General features: G+C 35.5%; 1 long non-coding RNA gene across 2 annotated transcripts; it reads left to right on the forward strand.

The window, feature by feature from the left end:
* The first annotated feature begins 826 nt into the window (after positions 1-826).
* On the forward strand, positions 827-11,477 carry LOC131538648 (uncharacterized). Of its 2 annotated transcripts, XR_009270630.1 has the most exons (5): positions 827-1,033; positions 2,091-2,215; positions 6,092-6,182; positions 8,032-8,083; positions 11,355-11,477. It is a non-coding gene; the product is annotated as an uncharacterized LOC131538648 (long non-coding RNA). The 2 variants fall into 2 exon arrangements; XR_009270629.1 differs by lacking the exon at positions 11,355-11,477 and having other exon boundaries at positions 8,032-8,346.
* Positions 11,478-22,185: the final 10,708 nt, after the last annotated feature.

Here is a 22,185-nt window from a genome sequence, read left to right on the forward strand (position 1 = left end):
TCATCCATCCATCCACCTATCATTCTGTCATCCATCCATCCATCATTCTGTCCGTCCATCCATCCGTCCACGTATTGTTCTATGATTCAGTCATCCATCCATTCATTCACCTTTCATTCATTCTATCCATCCTTCCATCCAATCATCCATCCATCCATCACCTATCGTTCTATCATTCTGTCATCCATCCATCCATCCATCTATCTCTCATTCTGTAATTCTGTCCTATTATCCATCCATCCATTTTTTTTTTAATATAATTTTTCAAAACTTGACAAACTTTGTTTTAGTTACACAACCTTGTTTGAATTTCAGCTCATTTAGTTTAAATTAGAATTTTCAGACCTCAGTTCAAATTCAGTGAATTGGAATTCTTAAATCAGTTCTGAATACTGTAAAACTCTGCTGGAATAAAACACTTGAGCTGGATGATCTGCAGGTCAAAGGTCATGAGTGGCACTAAACCGAACATGGCTGGAACCGCATGCATTACAGTGATTTTACCATAGTTTATAGATGTTCATATGCACAATGCACAGCAGAGACTGCATTTAATCAGGTTTTACAGTCGGAAGTATCCATTTTATAATGGCAATCAATCACTCCCCTCAATGAAACCTGAAGCACTCAACGAGAGTCAGTCCATCCATGAAGCACAAATCTATATTTCACACAAGTATCTGAGCACTACACGTGATTGAACCATAAACCAAGTGTGACAGCTAATTAAAACCTTAGTGATGTCATGACGATGTTGAAGACGCTGTCAGTCCCTCACATGTCTGTCTAATGAACTGGTGTGGTCATATTTCTAGGCTCCTACTGCTCTCCTCGGTGTGTCCAGAATAATGCCGCTCTAAACGGACAGAAAAGACTTTCCCTGGAGAACAGAGATAAGCCAGAGATAGACGTATAGATAGAGGGGCAAGAGAGGAAGATCGCTTCAGAGACAAGGGCAGACGCCCACCCACGCGCTCGCCCAGACTGGAGCTCGTAATGCGAAGGCTGATGGGGCGTGATCAGAGAGGAAATGGTGAGAATCTTCCCACAATTCATCAGTCCAGCTTGAATCGATGTGTGTGGGTGTGAGAGAATATCCTCAGTGTTCTTCTGTTCTCAGCCGTTTGAACACACTAATTTGATCAAACCCCAAATTACTTACTATTAGACTTTGATGTATTGTGATGTACAATTTTGTGTAAAAATGTCTCAATTTTGGCAGTCTGATAAAATAATGAGTCCAATAAAGTTAGAAGTCATGTTTGATAGAGATTCCAGTAATAATAGTATTTTTAGTAACAGTATCTTTGATCCAATTTTGTGTAAAATGTCTCAGTTTCCTCAGTTTGATAAAATAATGAGTCAAAATGAAATTAGATATCTTTTATGGTAGCAAGTCCAGTAATGATAGTACTTTTATATTTTTAATCCAATTTTTTGTGAATAAAAAAAAAAGTCTCAATTTTGTCAGTTTGATAAAATGCCGAATCATAAAGAAGTTAGAAATCATGTTTGATGGTGATTCCGGTAATAATAGTATTTTAATTTATAATATATTTATAAATATATTTTAATGTACTTTATAAGTTTTAATGTCTTAATTTTTTCAGTCTGATAAAATAATGAGTCAAAATGAAATTAGATATCTTTTATGGTAGCAAGTCCAGTAATGATAGTACTTTTATATTTTTAATCCAATTTTATGTCTAAATTTTGGCAGTCTGATAAATTAATGAGTCAAAAAGAAGTTAGTAATTATATTTGATAGCGATTACAGTGAAATGGTATGTTTTATGTTTTATATTTTAGCGTACTTTAAATATATTAACATCTCAGTTTTGGCAGTATGTGGTTGATATCACTTCCAGAAATTATAATACTTTTTATCATTTTAATCTAATTAACATTATCTGACAGCCAAATACATTTGGAAATGTGTTGAATTAAAATGAAAAGTCATGTTCCTGCGAATCTCAGCGCAGACTCAACCCGATACACAATTCAGACCTGGTTAATGAGCATCCAGAAAATCCTTGACCTGAGATTCCTCTCAATACAATAACTGTGTTTGTGTGACTGTGACTCCGCAGGGCAGGTCATCATGGGGAAGAGACGGTTTATGCTGAATGATAGTTGTGTCACGGTAAACAGTCATTGGGCTGGGGAATAACAGCTCTAGGATGTCATTGTCAGGACAGGAGTGTGTTGAGTTGAGGTGAGGCCTTAATTAAACATAATGAATACTGTCACACTCACACACACTGCTGTATTTTTACCATTGTCTGCTGTTGAGGTCACAGGTGAATCATGACAACATGTTAAGATGAAAAAAAGGAAATGAAAAAAAAAAATTATAAAGCCTAATTTTAGCTCAGATATTATTTTCATGATTTTTAAAATTATTTTATAATTGCTATTATTCTCAATAATGATTCTCATTACTGCAATATTGTAGTTTTGGATTCAAAACCATTCAAATATGTCATTGCTTTGTGACATTATTTTCATGATTATTTTTATAATTGCTATGCTCACTAATTATTCTCATTACTGTAATACTATGATTTTATTCAAGCAAGATAAAGGTAGTACAACAAATTCTAGCATAACACTTTAATATACAATTGCTTTGTGATATTATATTCATGATTTTAATATTATTTTTATAAGTGCTATTATTATCAATAATGATTCTCATTGCTGTAATATTGTAGTGTTGGATAAAAAAGTTCAAAAACTATGATTTTATTAAAGCAAAACAAAGGTAAGGCAAGGCAAGTTTATTTATATAGCACATTTCATACACAGTGGTAATTCAAAGTGCTTTACATAAAAGGAAGTGAAATAGTCATTAAAAAATAATCACAACAATAAAAACAAGGAATTAAAAACATAATAATAATAATAATAATAATAATCACAACAATAAAAACAAGGAAATTATATAAAAATTAATTTGCATAAAATGCAATTATTTCGGACATAGCACAGTTATGGAAGCCCGTTTCCGACACTGAATAAAAAATAAAAAAGGTTATTGCGACTTTTTATCTCACAATTCTGACTTTTTTTCTCATAATTGTGTGATATAAACTCGAGTTGCAAAAAGTCAGAATTGCAAGTTATAAAGTCAGAATTGTTAGATAAAAAGTCTCAATAACCTTTTTTTTTTTTTTTTATTCAGTGGCGGAAACGGGCTTCCATACACAGTGCTCATTCAACAAATGCACAGCTAAACAGATGAGTTTTGAGTCGGGATTTAAATGTGGCTAATGTTTTAGCACATCTGATCTCTTCTGGAAGCTGGTTCCAACTACGGGCGGCATAATAGCTAAAAGCGGACTCCCCTTGTTTTGTGTGAACCCTTGGTATTTCTAACTGACTCGATCCTAATGATCTGAGTGCTCTGTTAGGTTTATATTCAGTGAGCATATCTGCAAAGTATTTAGTTCCTAGGCCATTGAGTGATTTATAAACAAGTAAAAGTACTTTAAAATCAATCCTAAATGTAACTGGAAGCCAGTGTAAGGACCTGAGGACTGGTGTGATATGCTCAGATTTTCTGGTTCTAGTCAGAATCCTGGCAGCAGCGTTCTGGATGAGCTGCAGCTGTCTAATGGTCTTCTTTGGAAGGCCGGTGAGGAGACCATTACAATAATCCACCCTGCTGGTGATAAAGGCATGAACAAGTTTCTCCAAGTCTTGACTGGAAACAAAACATCTAATTCTTGCAATGTTTTTGAGATGATAGTATGCTGATTTAGTTACTGCTTTGACATGACTGCTAAAACTAAGGTCTGTCTCCAGAATCACCCCGAGATTTTTGACTTGATTTTTAGTTGTTTGACCCCTAGAGTCAAGGTATGCATTCACCTTGAGAACTTCATCTTTGTTTCCAAATGCAATGACTTCAGTTTTGTCCTTGTTTAACTGAAGAAAGTTCTGGGACATCCAACTGTTAATTCCATCAGTGCATTGGCAGAGGGAGTCAATGGGGCTATAGTCATTTGGAGATAAAGCTAGGTATCATCTGCGTAGCTGTGATAGACAATTTGGTTCACTCTCATTATTTGACTTAGTGGGAGCATATACAGGCTAAACAAGAGCGGTGCAAGAATTGAGCCTTGTGGGACTCCGCATGTCATGCACGTCCACTTAGACTTATGCTCTCCTATACTCACATAATAACATCTCCCTTCTAAGTATGACCTGAACCATTTGAGTACCATCCTCAGCACTGATATTTTGCCAGAATCAGAATTAAAACGAATATCATTTATTATCTTAATGAGTGCTGTCTCTGTGCTGTGATGCGCTCGGAAACCAGATTGAAAATTGTACAGGTATCCATTTGAGTTTAAGTAGTTGTTCAGCAGATTTAAAAACTACCTTTTCAATAATCTTACCTATGAAAGCAAGATTTGATATTGGTCTATGGTTGCTCAACATGGTGTAATCAAGATTGCGCTTTTTCAGAAGGGGCTTAACAACTGCCGTTTTCAGGGAGTCTGGAAAAGTCCCAGAAAGAAGTGAGGCGTTCACCACTTCTAAGAGATCTGCTTCTAAACAGTTAAGCACACTTTTGAAAAAAGATGTGGCATGTGTGTCAAGATAACAGGTTGACGATTTAAGGTGCTGTACTATTTCTTCCAAAATTTTGCTATCAATTGCATGGACATAGTCACTTCTTTTTGAAATTGCGGTCGAATCTGTGTGACCTCTGCATAACTTGAGGATGTGCTAATCACCTTTCTGATATTATTGATCTTCTCAGAAAAGAGGGAAGCAAACTCATTGCATCTGCTGTCTGAGCATTTCACTGGGAATCTGACTTGGGGGGTTTGTCAGTCTCTCAACAGTAGCAAAAAGAGTGAGAGTGTTGTTTAAGTTACTGTTTATAAGGTTTGAGAAGAAGGTCTGTCTAGCTGTGGCTAGTTCACATGTAAAGCATGAAGGCTGTCTTTATAGATGCAATAGTGAATTTCAAGTTTCGTCTTCCGCCACATCCGCTCAGCTTTTCTGCATTGTCTTTTCATACTCTGAACTGCTGTTGATTTTCTCCAAGATGATTTTTGTCTGCCAGTCTTCTTGCTGACCTTTACCGGAGCAATATCATCAATAACATTCTTAACTTTTGAGTTAAATGAATCCAGGAGAAGATCAACAGAGTCTGAAATACTTGGTGTTAAAGATATAGCCTTCATAAATAGCGCACTAGTGTTCTCGTTAATGCATCTCTTTCTGACAGAGACAGATCTAGATTCAGTGGTAACAGAGATCAATATATCAAAGAAAATACAGAAGTGATCAGATAGTGCTACATCCTTAATAACAATGGATGAAATGTTTAGACCTCTACTGATGAGTAAATCTAGAGTGTGCAAGGTATAAAAACTTTACAAATTAATTAATATATTGATTAATTTTACATTATAATAATAATAATTTAAATAGAAATGTACTTAAATGTCATAAAATAACATAATCTTAATTCCCCCCCCCCTAAAAATACACTTTTTTTATTCTATTTTTCATTTTTTTTTACGAAATCAAAAATAAAATAAATAAATAAATAAAACAATAACTCAGAACAAACAAGAGGGAAAAAAGCAGCATCATTTGCTTAAAGCAATAGTTATATATTTATTTATATATGTTATATATTTATTCACTTGTATATTTATATATAAAAACCTTTTGTTTTTTGCTTTCTTTTTTTCATTCTTGACAGGTTTTATCATTTTTCCGAGGCACCACAGTCTCTTTTTTCCTCTTTGGTGTTATTTTTAGAGTAATTTTACAGGATGACCCATTTTTTACCTTTCATAAATAGTCTTATCAAAAGATTACACAAGTATAAAAGTACCATGGTATTACCCTGTGTATCTAGACATGGTACTATGTTAATATGCTTTTTATGTCATTTGGCATTGAACTTGATGTCACAAATCCCTCTTAGAGACACTTTTATGATCCAGTTAATTAATTTTTTTCCCTTTTTCTTTTTATAGTATATCCAGTTTCACTCCGAAATAAATCACATGTGAAGGTCGTTTCAGTGTTGACTTAATTTAACTGTGTTTAATTGCAGATTTCTCAGTGAAATTACCCACAATCATGAATCAACATCCACCAGATTCAGAGAAACCGCTGTCACATCACAAACAGGAATCAAGGTTGTGGTGAGTTTTTTAGATATTGTAGTGACTTTAAAAGTTGTGGCTGTGTTTTCAGACGCAAAAACACATGAAAAGACTGGCTTGATTATATCGTTCACAGTGCTCGGGACGAGTCATTTATCAGAGATTTACAGTGTTAGCATTCAGTGATTGAAACAGAAACCTCTTCCACCTCTACACATACGCGGTGTCTCAGTGCTAATATGCAGCAGACTGAACGCATTAGACGAGTTGAAGAGGGAAAATAAAATCGGTGTGTGTGTTCTGAGAGGCCTGTGAGAATGAAAAGCAACTTTTGAACTTGATAAATGAGTGTTTGAGACTGAGGTGACTCCTTCACTACTAAACTCTGCTCTCCATTTACCCCCAAACCCGTTTCCAAGGTCTTGAGCGCAAAGCAAACAGTGTTTTTCTCTTCTGATCTTGTCTGTAATTGTTTACACACCGCTGCGAGTGTGTGTGTATGTTCAACGGCGGAGATTTGACCCCGCCGTGGTGCATGTGTCCTTACATGGTGTTCCTCCACTCACAAATACTCACTTACCCATAATATTTACAGATTCACAGTTTGGATGGGAGGAACGTGCAAGCAGACAATAAACCAAACGCACAGATGATGTGTAAACCACATACTTCTGGAAGGGACCAGAGATTTATTCGCGCACTATTATAGTCTTGTTTTTGTATTTTAACCATGCAACACTAAACTAAGAAGGAGATGCATGATGCTCATGTGATAAGGAGGAGACGGTCACATTCTGGTGAATGTTGCGTTGTTCTCTTTATAACTTGAACTTTAGTGCACTGCACAGGGGTGCATTGTGTAATGCCCTCCAAAATACATTTAAAAAGGACATTTAATTAATTTACATTTTTTGTTATTGTTTTTTTTTTTATTATTAACTTTCAAAAATATATTTCATTCAATTAAAAAATACATTATTTGTATTAATTTTTAAAATATATTTTAAATGATTTATTTTATACAAATTATTGAATTATTATAGCTGTTATTTTTGTATTTTTAATTTAATTTTAATTTTTAATATTTTTTGGGTAACACTTTACGATAAGGTCACATTGGATAACATTAGTTATTGCATTAACTAACATTATCTATCAATAAGCAATAAATTTCTTACAATATTCCAAGATTTCAAAGATCTCATGTGCAAGGCATCCGTGAGCGTGCATATTGATGTGCGTATCTTTGTTAAAATTCTTTTTTAACATTCATTAACTGTTCATTGTTAATGTTAACTCACTTCCATTAAATAATGTTAGCAGATACAGCTTTTTATTTTAATAATGTATTAGTAAATGTTAAAATAAACAATAACTATGATTAATAAATGCTTTAGAAGTATTTTTTTATTGTTAACTTTGAAATTAACTAATGTAAACTTTTTGTAAAGTGTTACCTAATTTTGTTGTGATTTTTGCCATTTTTATTAGTTTTGACTTTATTTCAGTTTTATTTTTCAATTATTAATTTTAGTACTTCTTAAAATAATTTCAGTTAGTTGTTAGTTCTAATTTTCATTTAATGTTTTTCATTTAATGTTTTATTTTATTTTATTTTATTTTCGTTACCAAAACTGCTTTTGAATAGTTTTAGTTTTAGTTGATAATACTAGCGTTGGCTTAGACCATTTGATGAGATCTCCGACCTTTCATTACTGATTCTGGTGTCTTGGTTGATCTAAACGCATCTTTACAAAATCTAGAGGAGACCAATACGATTACTGTATTATTTTTTTGACCTGGACTTAATCTCATTTCTGTCTAGGAGAAACAATTGCGATAATAAAGAGATTTCAAAGATATTTCATGTGTTTTTGTTTTCCTATAGGTGGCTTAATTCGTAAGGAGGAGACTGCACTGACAGAAACCGAGAGCTGGAAGTAAGCTCAGCGTCCCCTTCAAAAAGGGAGCACAATTTTTTTAGCTGATCCTGGAAGATCTGGGTCAGATTTTAAAATACACACAAATACATCAGCAGAACTTTAATGCATTCAGGCTGGTTCTGTCTATAGTCCAAAACTGCACCAAAGACAGGACACATGCTCACTTAAAGGGACAGTTCACTTCTTTTATCCTTTACGCACCCTCAGGGCTTTCTTTCTCCCATGGAGCACAAACAAGATGTTTAGCAGAATGTCTATGCTGCTTTGTCCCATGCAATTCATGTGAAATATGGGTGTATGCTATTAAGTTCCAAAATGGGACAAGAAACACCATAAAATAATGCATTTGACTTGTTTGTGCATTATATTTCAGGGTTTTTTTTAAACCATACAATAGCTTACTGTGAGGAACCGCATTGAAATCATTATTGACAAAAATCCACACTGGAGCAACATGAAGGTGAATAAATGACAGAATTACGACTTTTGGGCAAACTATCCCTTTAAAGTGCAAACAAATGCTGCACACATGCTCGTTACGCAAACATTTACAAACACGGCCATCTGTTGTTCAGATCCATTGTTGCTTCGTGCAATTATTCCAATTTTGCCTAAAATGCTGCAGGTCTCAGAGGGGGGTAGGCTCGTCCTTCATGCCTAAAACAACGGGAGCTCGATGGTGTGATTGTTTGAACAAACAGACTGCCCCACTGCACATTTTTAATGCATCACCTCTGTTGCAGTGCAGGTATGAAAGAAAGAGCGAGAAAAACATCCTCCATTGCCATAAAAGCGCCTGATGCATAAATCCTGAGCAGGATGCATTAACACCAGCATGCCCTCACAGGCATATGCACATCAATATGCACGCTCACGTATGCCTTGCACATGAGATCTTGGAAATGCATGTGAGTTTATATGTTGGAAGTAGTGTTTCTCAGCTGGTTTCGCTTCAGGGCCTAGATTTTACACTTGACACTGGGTGCAAATGTTGACTCAGTACACATTACTGTACTATTAGTCACTTCATGTATTTTTACTGTATGATGGCTATCCGATCATGTGAAGACTTGAATGCCCTACAAGATGCATTTCAAAAAGACATTTAGTTTATTAATTTTTATTTTATTTTATTGAGATTATTTTAATTGTTTATTGTATTTATTTACTTTTAATTGTATTTCTTTAATTATTATCTATTTGAATTATTTTACATTTAATTTTTATTGTATTTAATTTCATACATTTTATTGATCAAATGTTGTTCTTTCTTTGTTGTCATGTTAATTTAATTTTTATTTTTATTAATTTTGTTGTGATTTTTGTTTAGTGATTTTTTAAATGTTTATTAGTTTTAAAAAAATATTTCTAAACAGTTTAATTATTAGTAGTGAATTAGTTAACTAGCAATTTAGTTTTATTTCAGTTTTAGTTTTCAGTTAGTAATTTTAGTACTTCAGCTTAATCTTATTTCAGTTCATTTTATTTAATTTAATTAATTTTTTTATTATTATTTAGCTGCTGTAATAATTTTCATTATTTAGCATTGTTTTCCCCGAAAACAAAACAGACCTGAAACCAATTTTTCAGTTTCATCCCACTATTTGTGAACCACTGATGTCAAATCAAGCTAGAAACACATTCCTCATATCCAGGAGTGTGATGAAATACGCACACACATTTCACAATCATCTTGTGCAGCAAACTGTAGATAAAGGGCAATTCTTTCAGACACTCCAGCAAAATAAGTCCCACTCCCATCTTCTCGTGGGATACAGTGACCAGACGGTGACCTTGGATAGCTGGAGTGTCTCCTATCTCTGTGAGAACAATGCTAGGCCCCGCCCCCTATGATTGACTGACAGATTGACTCCTCCCACTCGCAGCATTCAGCCTTCATCAGTTCACAAAGAAGAGATCTTCCCATGGAAAGCTTCAGGAAGTGGCTGATGCATCTTGTTTTTTTTATATTTGAATGTCATGAGCTAAAAATGGTTGTCAAAACAGGAAAAAGGATTTTGTTTTATGGAACATCTTTTATCTTTTATCTTTTAGATCAGTGCAGTGTCATGACTATATTGCTGCTGTGATTTGTCTGTTCAAGGGAAGCATTTCTGCATGTTTGATGCATTTTATTCTTCTTTGAAGACCACTTAAACTGTTAGTCAAGGTTTCATGCATCCAAAACAGCTATAATTAGCACTGCTTGCTAAGGTACGACTATACTTGAGTGACGTGCATTTGTGCTATACGTATGAATGATTACTCAAATCATGCAGCTTGTTGAAGAAAACTGTGCTAATAGCTTTCTGAGTGATCAAATTTTTTCATTTAAATTCAATGGAAACCATTTAGCAACGTGATAACAATCAATCAAAATAAATTTTAGTTTTGCATGGGAAAACACTACAAAAATGTAATTCTATAAATTCATATGACTTCTATTCAAATTCATATATATCAAGTCAATTAATTATACAATTGAATTGGTAAATAATTGAATGTTAGAGAACGATTAGTTTTAAAATGGCAAGAAAATTCCCTGCTTTTGCAATGTAACTTTAATGTACACTTTTGTGGTTGCAGCTTTTCAGCTTCTCGCATCATTACTGTTTTATTTGCAGCAACAGCAACCGTCTGGATGTGTCTGTAGACTCAGTAAAAAGACAATGAGTTGTGTGTTCAGTGCAGGTTGGCTACATTCCTACAGGCCATGCTGACGTGGAGTTTGAGGCCAGAGAATCAATATACAACACAGAAATCATTGACTCGCCCGAGGATGTGAAGAACCGGCAGTATATCTCCAGCGACTTGGAACGTTCCTTTACAAACACCTTCTGAGTTTTATAAAGCACTTAATCCGCCAGCCGTTTGGCACCGAATCCAATTCCAGTGCTCGAATGGTGCATCTTTTAATTTGCATGTCCCGATGAGAGCTTGATTACTGAGAAAAATAAATGCGAAATTTAGAGTATTTACTGGTTGTTGATGATGGTGAATGTTAGACAGTGAATGCAGCTGGCTGTAGTTCAGTGGCCTCCAAGTTTACAAGCTTACAATGATAGCTCACTTACAGGAAAATGAATGGTTTCAGAGGACGGAGAGGTCAGACAGGGGTCGGTGGTCACTCTGTCAAATGGGAGGTTATGGAAGTGTGTATTTAGGGGGGCCAGGTTGGGTCATACAAAGTATAATACTCACTTTTCAAGGGCAGTTTGTTCACCATTTTAAATTTCTTTGAAAAATGTTTTTCTTGTGTGTCTTACAGTTTTCTTTGGGCCCTACCTAAATTTGGATCAGATGAAATAAGTCATGAATCATCAAATGAGACCAAGAGGACACCAAACTAAAAGGAAGTCTGTATCTTTGCAATACATGACACAATAACCACACCACCAATTAGCTAAAAGGTAGAATAACTTTCCCACTTAGCATATTTCTGGAATCCTGCAGAATATTGTGATTTAGAATCTTTAAGGCCATTCTGCAATTTTGAATGGATTCGCCTACTGTTTTTTTTTTTTTTTTTTGCTTTTATTTGTGCTACGTTTTTCCAGTCTTCACCAAAATTGGCGCAGATTATCTTCAGATGAATCCTCATGGACTGCAGCAATTCATCTTTTTGTATTCGACACTATTTTCCAGAAACTAAATTTTTTAATGCAGATGCCAAGAAGTAAGTGGCACTATATATCGGCATTACTTCATTCATATTGTCATGAAACTTTATATGTGTTGTTTTCACAATGTCTTGAGGTTGTAGGACTGCCAACTGGTGTTATGAACAAAAATGATAAATGAATAAAATGGAAAAAAAATAAAACTGCTGGGGTGCTAGAACTAAACAAATCTACTGAACTTTACAATGCAAGCCTTTTTAGCTGGCACTGCCCTGTAATTTTATCCTATTTTTAGAATAACTTTGGTGATATGATTTAAGCAATTTCATCCTACAGCATGGGACTCTCAAACCTAATCATCAGATGTACATGGGATTTTACCAAACAATGATGCTGTTCTCAGGGTCAATAACACAACATCTAGTAAAGAGGAAAATAAGAGATTCTGAAGATGCCTGAGGTAATTGCCAGTAATTCTTATCGTCCAATACACTAAACTAAGCACTTCAGAAATGTCAGAGGAGATAGAGGTCTACGGAGGCCCAAATGTCGATGCTGATATGCACGATTAGTTATCTTGCGGTTGTGCAGGTCTGCAGGGGACAAACCAGCAATCAGCAGGTTATTAAGACGTTTTAAGCTCAGAATCAATATTTATAGTCATTAGTTACTGACTCCAACCAAACAAAACCAAACCACACCTCTCATTACATCAGGGTTAAACAATCATCCATCTGAAAGAAAAAAAAAACAAGTGCTTATTTCGCAATTTAGGGTAATAGATTTCTGATTGTGTTGTTTAGATATTAATGTGATGGAAGAGTGTGTGTGTTTGAGAGTTGAGCTCTCGATACATCTCAGAGAACTTCTCAGCGCTTGGGTTAATCAATTAACCGGGTGGTTGGGTGTAAATACACAAACACCGGCAGTTAATTCTGTGTGTTGTGAAGCAAAGACAAGAGAGCTGCCGTGGCAGCTGTGTATCGCACATTCAGTGAACTTTGTATATATAACGCTCCTTATTATCAGCTGTATGTTCTCGAAAAGAATTGTAGTTGTGAAACTTTATAGTGTTTACATATTAATAATTAAACCCTAACAATATAATGTTTAAAAACACGCAATCAACACGAAACTAAAAGAAGTGCATAAAATAGGTTAATATTAATAGGCAAGCATGTTAATAGGTAAGGAATGTATTTAAACTGTGTTTAAAATTATTTTAAAAATAAAACACATTATTATATGTATTAAATATTATCTTTATACATTTATTATATATTACATATTTTCATTATTATATATTATATATTTAATTTAAATTTTCGGGGGGTTTTTTCTTTATAATTTAAAGGGGACATCAGATGCCATTTTCCACAAGTTGATATGATTCTTTAGGGTCTTCATGAAAAGTCTATAACATACTTTGATTAAAATTTCTCAATGGTAGTGTAAAACAGCACCCTTTTACCTAGTCAGTAACAGCTCTGTTCACAGCGACCCCTTCTGTTGCATGTTCCTTTGAATTATAATGAGGTACTGCTCACCCCGCCCCTCTCTTCTCTGGGGTGAACAGTTCTCTGAGACTGTTTACTTTAGCCGCATTCGTCGTGGAACTTGCTAACTAGTACATTATTAGGAAAGGTGATTTGCAAAGGGTTATAAAAAAAATCTTATACTCATTCTTCTGGAGGTGAAGCTGGATCACAAATGATTTGCGTGAACATAAACTCATTTAGGTAGATCGGGGGCGCATTTCCTTCAAAAACAAACGTAATCCACTGCGTCTTCAGTGGCTCAGATGTCGGGAGTAAATGACGACTGCTATGTTCATTATTACATCCAACAACAGAACACCTCAATTGCTTGGGAGACAGTTTTGTCTACACCTGCTCCGGCGTCGAAACAATAGCAGACTGTTTACAGCTCTCTCAGGGCGGGTCTATGCTAAAACGGCCATGTCAGTCAATAGTCGTGGGAGGGGCCTGTGCAGAACTACTCTGCCAAGAATTTGTGAATGGCTTGATCTGAGATCTTATGATTTGTTGGAATAAAAATAATTTAAAAAAACACTGGGTGCATTTTTATCATTGTAGTGTGCTTGTGTACACACACTGCCAACACACATTTATGTTCAAACACCATGTAAAAGTGAATTTTGCATCTGATGTCCCCTTTAAAATAAAAAATATAAATATATTTTTTTATTATTAAAGGTTTCTCCTTTTGCAAGCATATGGGTTTGGAAAGACAAAGACCGTTTTTTAATTGAACTGTTTTAATTGTAACTAGTAGGTCAAGCAGATGTTGAACGATGTGCTGCGTTTATATTTTGTGGCTGTCTGCTTTTACCGTGCAGCGCCGTTAAAGGTGTTCCAATAGAAAGTGTCATGAAAACACAGCTGGCCGGTCAATTGATTTAATTTGTGCAAGAGCTGACTACACATGTACACATAAACAGAAACGACTTCATCAACGAGATTTGCATGCATGAGTAATGGAGGATACGGCCCGCACTGTTAGCTAAACGTCACGTTGGATTTAGAACCCACATCCACAGATGCAAACACGCCGGCCTGTATGAACTTCAGCTGATTAGCAGATCTGAGCTTTGTTGCGTTTACAAACTCATTTGCATTAGTGTACTTGCCTGGATTAATATTTCAGACCGAAGGCAACCTGCTAACATTGAGTATGAGCAGTTATCTTGGCGAACAGCACTAATTATTTAATCAAAATATAAAAGGACACTCATCTTTGAACGTGAAAGTAGTCAGAGAGAGTGATGTTTTGAATGTATCACATGCCTTTCATTCAGTGATTTGTATGAAATCACCACTTATGATTTCAATAGACAATATTATACCAAAAAAAAACATCTCTCTGTGAGGCCATGATGCAAAAACACAACAAAAAAGGCCCAAAACAAAAAAGAAACACACGTCTCCCACATTTTCAATTGAACCGCATGAGCCAAATGAAGCTCTGAGACTCTCAAAAGGGGAAGAGATAAACCCGCCTGGAAGCAAAGACTTAAAGGTAGACGGGTTTCTTTTTGATACCTGCCGCGCGTCTTCCGAACACATCCGCCAAACTGAGCTCAAAGGTCAGGAAAGCATCTATCAGCTTTCAGCAGGTGCACAATTTCATCCTGAAATGTATTCGACATAAAAGCATATTTCACTCTTATATTCAAGGTCAAGTTTTTGGCTTTTAAAATACAGAAACGAACAAACAAATATGTCGGCCAACAGATTCAGAGACAAAAGCAGACAGATCTCCTGTGACCTGGACTTATAAATAGCCATCTGGAGCAGACGCCGTGTCTTTTGTAAGCAAATTAAATCAGTGATGTCCTTTTCTGCCGTTTCAACTGCAAAGAGAATCGGTGAGAGCGGGTAATAATGCGTCGCCGCTTTGACAGCGCGGATGTCACCTGATCTCTTGTCCAACATAACAACCTCTTACTCTCACTCAACACTTGACAATCATAGTCTTAAAGCAAATGGATAGAAAGACATTTAAAGATGATTTGGGGGTCTGACCTCACTTATTATGGCTCAAATTAAAATAAAAGGCTGAGGAGTTTTAAAAGTGTGTGTATAGTATATGTTTGTATATATAAGAGCACAGATATGTCATGTACACTACCGTTTAAAAGTTTACAGTACTGTACAAAATACAGTAAAATTTGAAATAATGTGAAATATTATTACAATTTAAATTAAGTATTTTCTATTTGAAAATATTTTAAAATTAAATATATTCTTGTGATGCAATGATCATTCTAATATGCTGATTTGCTGCTCAAGAAACATTTTTGATTATTATCAATGTTGAAAACAGTTGTGCTGCTTAATATTTTTATTTAAAAAAAACATGGATTTTTCAGGATTTTTGATTAATATAAATCTAAAAATAAACATTTATCTGACATAGAAATCCTTTTTTAAACATTATAAATCACTTTTTATCAATTTAATGTGTTCTTGCTAAAAAAAGCATTGATTTCTTAAAAAAAAAGAAAATTGTACTGACCCCAAATTTTTGAACATTTGCTAACCTAAGGCTCAACAGATTGTAATAATATAATTTACTATAAAATTCATTTCAAAACCCCTTGCGAAAGTTATTTGCATACTGCCATTGTTTATGTGATGGTTATGTGTTCAGCATTTTGACACCGAAAAGTTGCAGTTTAGTTTCACTGAAAAATTTATTTTTTGCATTTATTGTTTTGAAAAACTTGCATTATGTTTTGATTTAAAGCAAGTGCACCAAACTCTGATTTCTTACTATGTGACCCCTGTGAAATGTTATTCGCCTGTTTGCAGTGGAAGTGTTCTTATTATTTTCAATTCGCACTTCTGTGCTCTTATTTGACTCTGTGGGCCATTAATAAGAACGTAATGATCAGCTTTGCTGATGAAAACAGTTCAGGCACATAAATGAGTGTGGCTTTAGGTGTTTTCCTCTCATTAGGGCAGTGAATAATGTGCACACGCAACAGCCACGGGGCTTCATTGAAAATCTGATACACTGATATATGCTGCTTTCAGCTCAGTCCAACTTCTCATTCCTCTGTAGATCTGATTGATTTGCTTTTGTGCTGTTTTATAGTGTGAATGTATCATCAACACAAGCCTGCACATGGATCCACGTTGACTGGTTTGTGGTAAGTTTTGCCAGGGCATGTTTTTAAATGCATAGTTCACCCAAATATGAAAATTATCATGTTATTTCAAACCCATATGACATTCTTACTTCTGTGAAACACAAAGTTAATTTGCACATGTCTCAGGTCCTTTTACCATATGAATGAATGAGGATGGATTCCTTCGAGCTTAAAAAAATCACAAAAAGCACAGTAAAAGCATCATAAATGTAGCCCATATGACTTGTGCACTCTACTCTGCTTGAAGTCGGTTAGTCACATGAAGAGACGGACGACAGCCCGTAAGTGCTTAATACATCTAACCCCTGGTTATCTGATGTTCTCCGTGAGCATCGGGCTAAACTCAGGGCATCAGATAGAAAATGGCGCAAATGGTGCAAAAGATCCGCCAGACCTCAATAGGTATCAGTCTTTGCTTTCATCTTTCTCTGCTGAAGTCCACACTGCCAAATCCTCATATTTCCACAACAAGATTCACAGTGCTCCAGATACGCGTAATCTCTTCAGAACGTTTAATTCTCTCCTCTGTCCCCCTCCACCACCTCCCACCACTTCTATAACAGATTTCATTCTTCACAGACAAAACTAGAACAATCAGTAGTCAGTTCTCACCTCCACACACACAGGACCTCCAACCAACCACATCCACTGCTAAAACTCCCATCTTCTCCTTCTGTCCCCTCACTGAGGCAGAGGTATCCTTTTGACACTGTCAATCATCAGATCCTGCTGTCTACCCTCTCATCACTGGGCATCACTGGGATTCCACTTCGCTGGTTTGAATCCTATCTCACTGGTAGGTCCTTCAGAGTGTCCTGGGGAGGGGAGGTATCCACAGCACATCAACTGGTCACTGGGGTTCCTCAGGGATCAGTTCTTGGACCCCTCCTCTTCTCCACATACACTACATCACTGGGACCCATCATACAGGCACATGGCTTCTCCTACCATTGCTAGGCTGATGACACACAGCTCTAGCTGTGGTAGCTGCACGGATCTCAGGCTGCCTGGTGGACATCTCGGCATGGATGAAAGAACATCACCTACAGCTCAACCTGGCAAAGACTGAGCTTCTTGTCTTCCCTGCCACTCTGACTCCACAGCATGATTTCACCATCCAGCTAGGATCTTCTACAATTACCCCATCAACTTCGGTCAGAAATCTTGGTGTAATCTTTGATGGCCAGCTGACCTTCAAAGACCACATTGCAAAGACTGCTCGATCTTGCAGGTTTGCATTATACAACATCAGAAAGATCAGGCCCTTTCAAACAGAGCATGCTGCACAACTTCTTGTCCAGGCCCTTGTAATTTCTAGGCTGGACTACTGCAATGCTCTTCTGGCTGGACTTCCATCAAGCACAATCAAACCTCTACAAATGATTCAGAATTCAGCGGCACGACTGGTCTTCAACAAGCCCAAAAGAGCCAGTGTTACCGGTTGCAGCTCGCATCAAGTTCAAGACATTGATGCTTGCATATAGAACAGCCACAGGCTCAGCACTCGCCTACTTCCACTCACTATTACGAATCTACATCCCCTCCAGAAGTCTGAGATCTGCTAGTGAGCAACGCGTCATGGTACCATCATAGAGAGGTTCAAAATCCCTCTCCAGAACATTCTCGTTCACCTTTCCTGGCTGGTGGAATGATCTTCCCACCCCTATCCAGAGTGCTGGATCCCTAACAATTTTCAAGCGACAACTGAAAACTCACCTCTTTCAACACTACTTGACTTCATCCTAAAGAAAAAAAACAAAACCTGTCTTTCTCTTTATTTATTCCTTCCTTTTCCAGCTTGTACTTATTTGAACAATGCCTGAGACTTGGTATTGCGAGCATTTCCTCTGTTTGCCTCTTTAAGATGAATCGCTTTACTTATTCCCCAATTGTAAGTCGCTTTGGATAAAAGCATCTGCAAAATGACTAAATGTAAATGTACTCTATATGATGGCTTTTTGTGAGAAAGAGAACAAAATGTAAGTTATTGTTCACAGAAAATGACATCAAATGTCACAGGTCTTTTAACCAATTCCCATTGACATGTTATCACATACATAATATCTCATGAATTTACAAATTTTATTTATTTATTTATTTATTTTTTGGAGCATGGTAATTGATGAGATCATTCTCTTTTGTTATAGAATTGATCTATAAAATTATTACAGATATAACAATTTTTTTGTGGTAAACTATTGATTTAATTTCGGTTTATGTCAGACTATTTTGATGCTTAATAAAATTAATGACAGGACCTTTCAAAATTAGTAGTATTTTTAATTTTTGTGGTAAACTGATTATTTAATTTCAGTCTATTTCAGTCTATTCACACTATTTTGGTACTTTTTTGGTGTTTAATAAAATGAATCTATAAAACGAATGACAGAATTGAAAAAAAAAAACTAATATTAATGCGTTTTCTATTTTTCATAGTAAACTATTTATTTTAGTCTATTTAAGTCTAATCAGACTACTTTGTGGCTCAATAAATTAACCTATAAAATAAATGACAGAATTTACCAAAAATACGATTTTTTTCAGTCTCTTCAGACTATTTTTGTGCTTTTTTGGTACTTAATAAATTAATCTACAATTAATGACAGAATTATTTATTTTGTTGTAAACTATTTAATCTCAGTCTATTTCAGTCTATTTAGACTTTTTTTTATTACTTTTGGTGATTAATAAAATGTATCAGTATTTGACAAAAATTAGATTTTTCATTGTTGTGGTAAAATATTACATCTTATTTAGAACTTTCTTTGTTACTACTTGTTTCAGAATGTTCAGAGAACATGTATCATTGTAACATTTTTTGAAAATGATAAAATGAAATGTTCACTCAATGTTTTTGAATGTTCAGAGAGTGTTAAAGCAATGTTAGAAAAACGTTCTTAGAATATTTTTGTTGACTATATTTTTGGTGTTAATTCAGTGTTTTTTGGGTTTTTAAAAAAAAATAATATTAATCTATAAAATAAATAACAGAATCTGTCAAAAATAACATTTTTCATTGTTATGGTGACCTGTGTTGACTTGCAGACCTGTGTGTGTTAATAACTAAAGGAAGATAAATCATGCAGTATATTTGGAATAAATCCACTAAGCAAAGCAGTTGTGTATCTCTCCTGCTAGGAAGCTGTATTAGCATTACTGAGCCACAGCGCTGTGGGATCAAAGAGGCTTTGTCCTGTGAGGCGTGAGGGTCGGGCAGGTATGGGACAGACGCGGCCTGACCCCAGACTACAGGGCAGCGGGGACACAATCTGCTCCGAGACACACTCCTGTGCTCATCGGCCATGATGCGACGGTCACTGAACGAGAAGCTGCTCTGTGAAGATACCACTGTGTCCCGGGGAGAGATGGGAAGGTTTGATAACCGTACACACGCTCACATGCGCCTGCACAGACGGGCGAAGGGATGTTTATGCTTTTCCTCGGTGTGAGACGCCTCTCAGATCTGCAGAAGCACTCCATAACCGAACATCCGTAGGAAAATGGCGGCTGATTTTTTTATTTGCTAGTTTGCATTCTAAGAACATTCTGGCAAGGTTCTCTCAAAGTTATGAACAAACGTGATGCTACTAGAATGTAGTTCTAAGTTATCAGGTTGTTAATAATGTTCTCAAAACATTAGCACAAAAACATTATTCATAGAACATTTTTTCCTGAAACCTTTTATTTGGACGTTCGTCTAACGCTTTTTAAATGTTACACTTTGTTTCACAATGTTCAGGAAACGTTCAAATGTATCGTTCCTATAATGTGTGCAGAATGATCAAATGGAATGTTCACTTAACGTTTGCTTAACCGTTTTATGACATTGTGAATGTTTAGAGAACATTCATTCAAAGTTATCTGATCTTTAATAATATTCTCAAAACATTAGCACAAAAACATCATTTATATATCGTTAATGTAACCTTCTTTCCTGAAGTGTTTTAGATGGATGCTCCTCTGAAGGTTTTTATATGTTACTACTTGTTTCAGAATGTTCAGAGAACAATCAAATGTAACACTGTTTGAAAATTATAAAATGAAATGATCACTTAATGTTCGCATAACTATTTTTAAACTAAAAAAAACTGAGGACTTTGTTAACATTCAGAGAACATTAAAGCAACATCAGAAACACGTTCTTGGAATATATTTTTGTTAGCTGGGTATACTTAGATTGCTAGATTTTTGCATTTTTGCCCACCTCACAATGCTAAGGCATGCTGGGTGGTGTTTAAAATGTTGCTATAGTTGATAGAGAGATGTGGTCAAGTTTAAATGTTACTACTTGTTTCAGAATGTTCAGAGAACATTCAAAAGTAGCATTCTAATTTTTGTTTATTAATTGTTAAAATGGAATGTCCACCGTTTTAAAAACTTTTAAAAAACTGGACTTTGTGAATGTTCAGAGAGCATTAGCAAAATGTTCTTAAAACATATTTTGTCATCTGAGTATACTACTAATTTTAGTCTGTAGATATGGGGGCGGGGAGGTTGTCTGTTTTGTCATGTCTCATCAGGTAGAAAAGTAACAGCGCACTTCTCTTCAATTTCAAAATCTTAAAATATCTTCTTAAGTCCATCACTACAGTTAAAGTAAACTACTCCTAACTTGTCTCGGTGGACTGTCTGGCCAGTGTTGTCAAGTTTAGCACTCTTATTTGGATAAATGCGGTACCACAGGTTCAGATGGAAGAAATAAGTCTCCGATAGGGGATTCATTAGCTCAAATCCCCCTAAATTGCAATGCTTCAGAGTAAATTGGAAATGCAGCACTTGATGCTGATTAGATGAGAGACTCCAGAGCAGAAGAGCAGACTGACTCATCTATTACACAAGCCAGTCTGGACTGCAGTACAGGAGTCACATCATTTCAACACGTCCCATGTTCACATATTTGATCTGGTCCATTAGTTGCATTTATGAATGTTGGTGGAGATGTTGAGGTTAATTTAAAGTGCCTGAGGTTACTGTGTAAATAGCATGGTGTCATAATCATTCAGTACTATAGTATGTTCAAAAGTCTGGGATCAGTAAGATTTTTTAAAAATGTTTATGAAAGATGTATTTTATGCTAACAAATGCTGTATTTATTTAATAAAATACAGTAAAAACAGTAATTTTTTTTTCTGTTTTAATATAAATTAAAAAGTAATTTATTCTTGTGATGCAAAGCTGAATTTTCAGCATCATTATTCCAGTCTTCAGTGTCACATGATCCTTAAAAAAATCAGTCTAATATGCAGATTTAATGCTCAAGAAACATTTTCTCAATGTAAAAACATTTTTTGCTTTTTTGAAAACTTTTTTGTTGTTGTTGTTAGGATTCATTGAAGAATAGAAAGTAAACATTTGAAATACTAATCTTTTCTAACATCAAATATTTTTACTGTCACTTTTGATTAATCTAATGCATTCTTGCTGAATAAAAGTATTAATAAAGTATTCATTAAGAAAAAAAACTTACTGACCCCAGACTTTTGATATTTTTTGGTATTACATGAACAGTTAGCATGCAGAGGTTACGCCTCTCGTTTCTGTAACACTAAACTGGAAAACACAAACAGGAATTCCCTCTGTCTGCCATTGGTCAGCTAACCAGATAACCCCGCCCCCAAGCCCACACCATTGGCTGAGCCTACGTTGCTGTGTTACCTAAGCTATAAATGTCTTTCTTACATGTGTCTCTGCATATCAAACTGGAATAGTAAGACGCATTTGACTCAAAGGTCAGGATTTCCTAATTGTTGATGATCTTGCACAGTCGTTCTTGTGGTTGGTTGTGTAATGCAGTGTAGGATGCG

The sequence above is a fragment of the Onychostoma macrolepis genome, chromosome 04 (genome assembly GCF_012432095.1).
Source record: "Onychostoma macrolepis isolate SWU-2019 chromosome 04, ASM1243209v1, whole genome shotgun sequence".
NCBI lineage: Eukaryota > Metazoa > Chordata > Actinopteri > Cypriniformes > Cyprinidae > Onychostoma > Onychostoma macrolepis.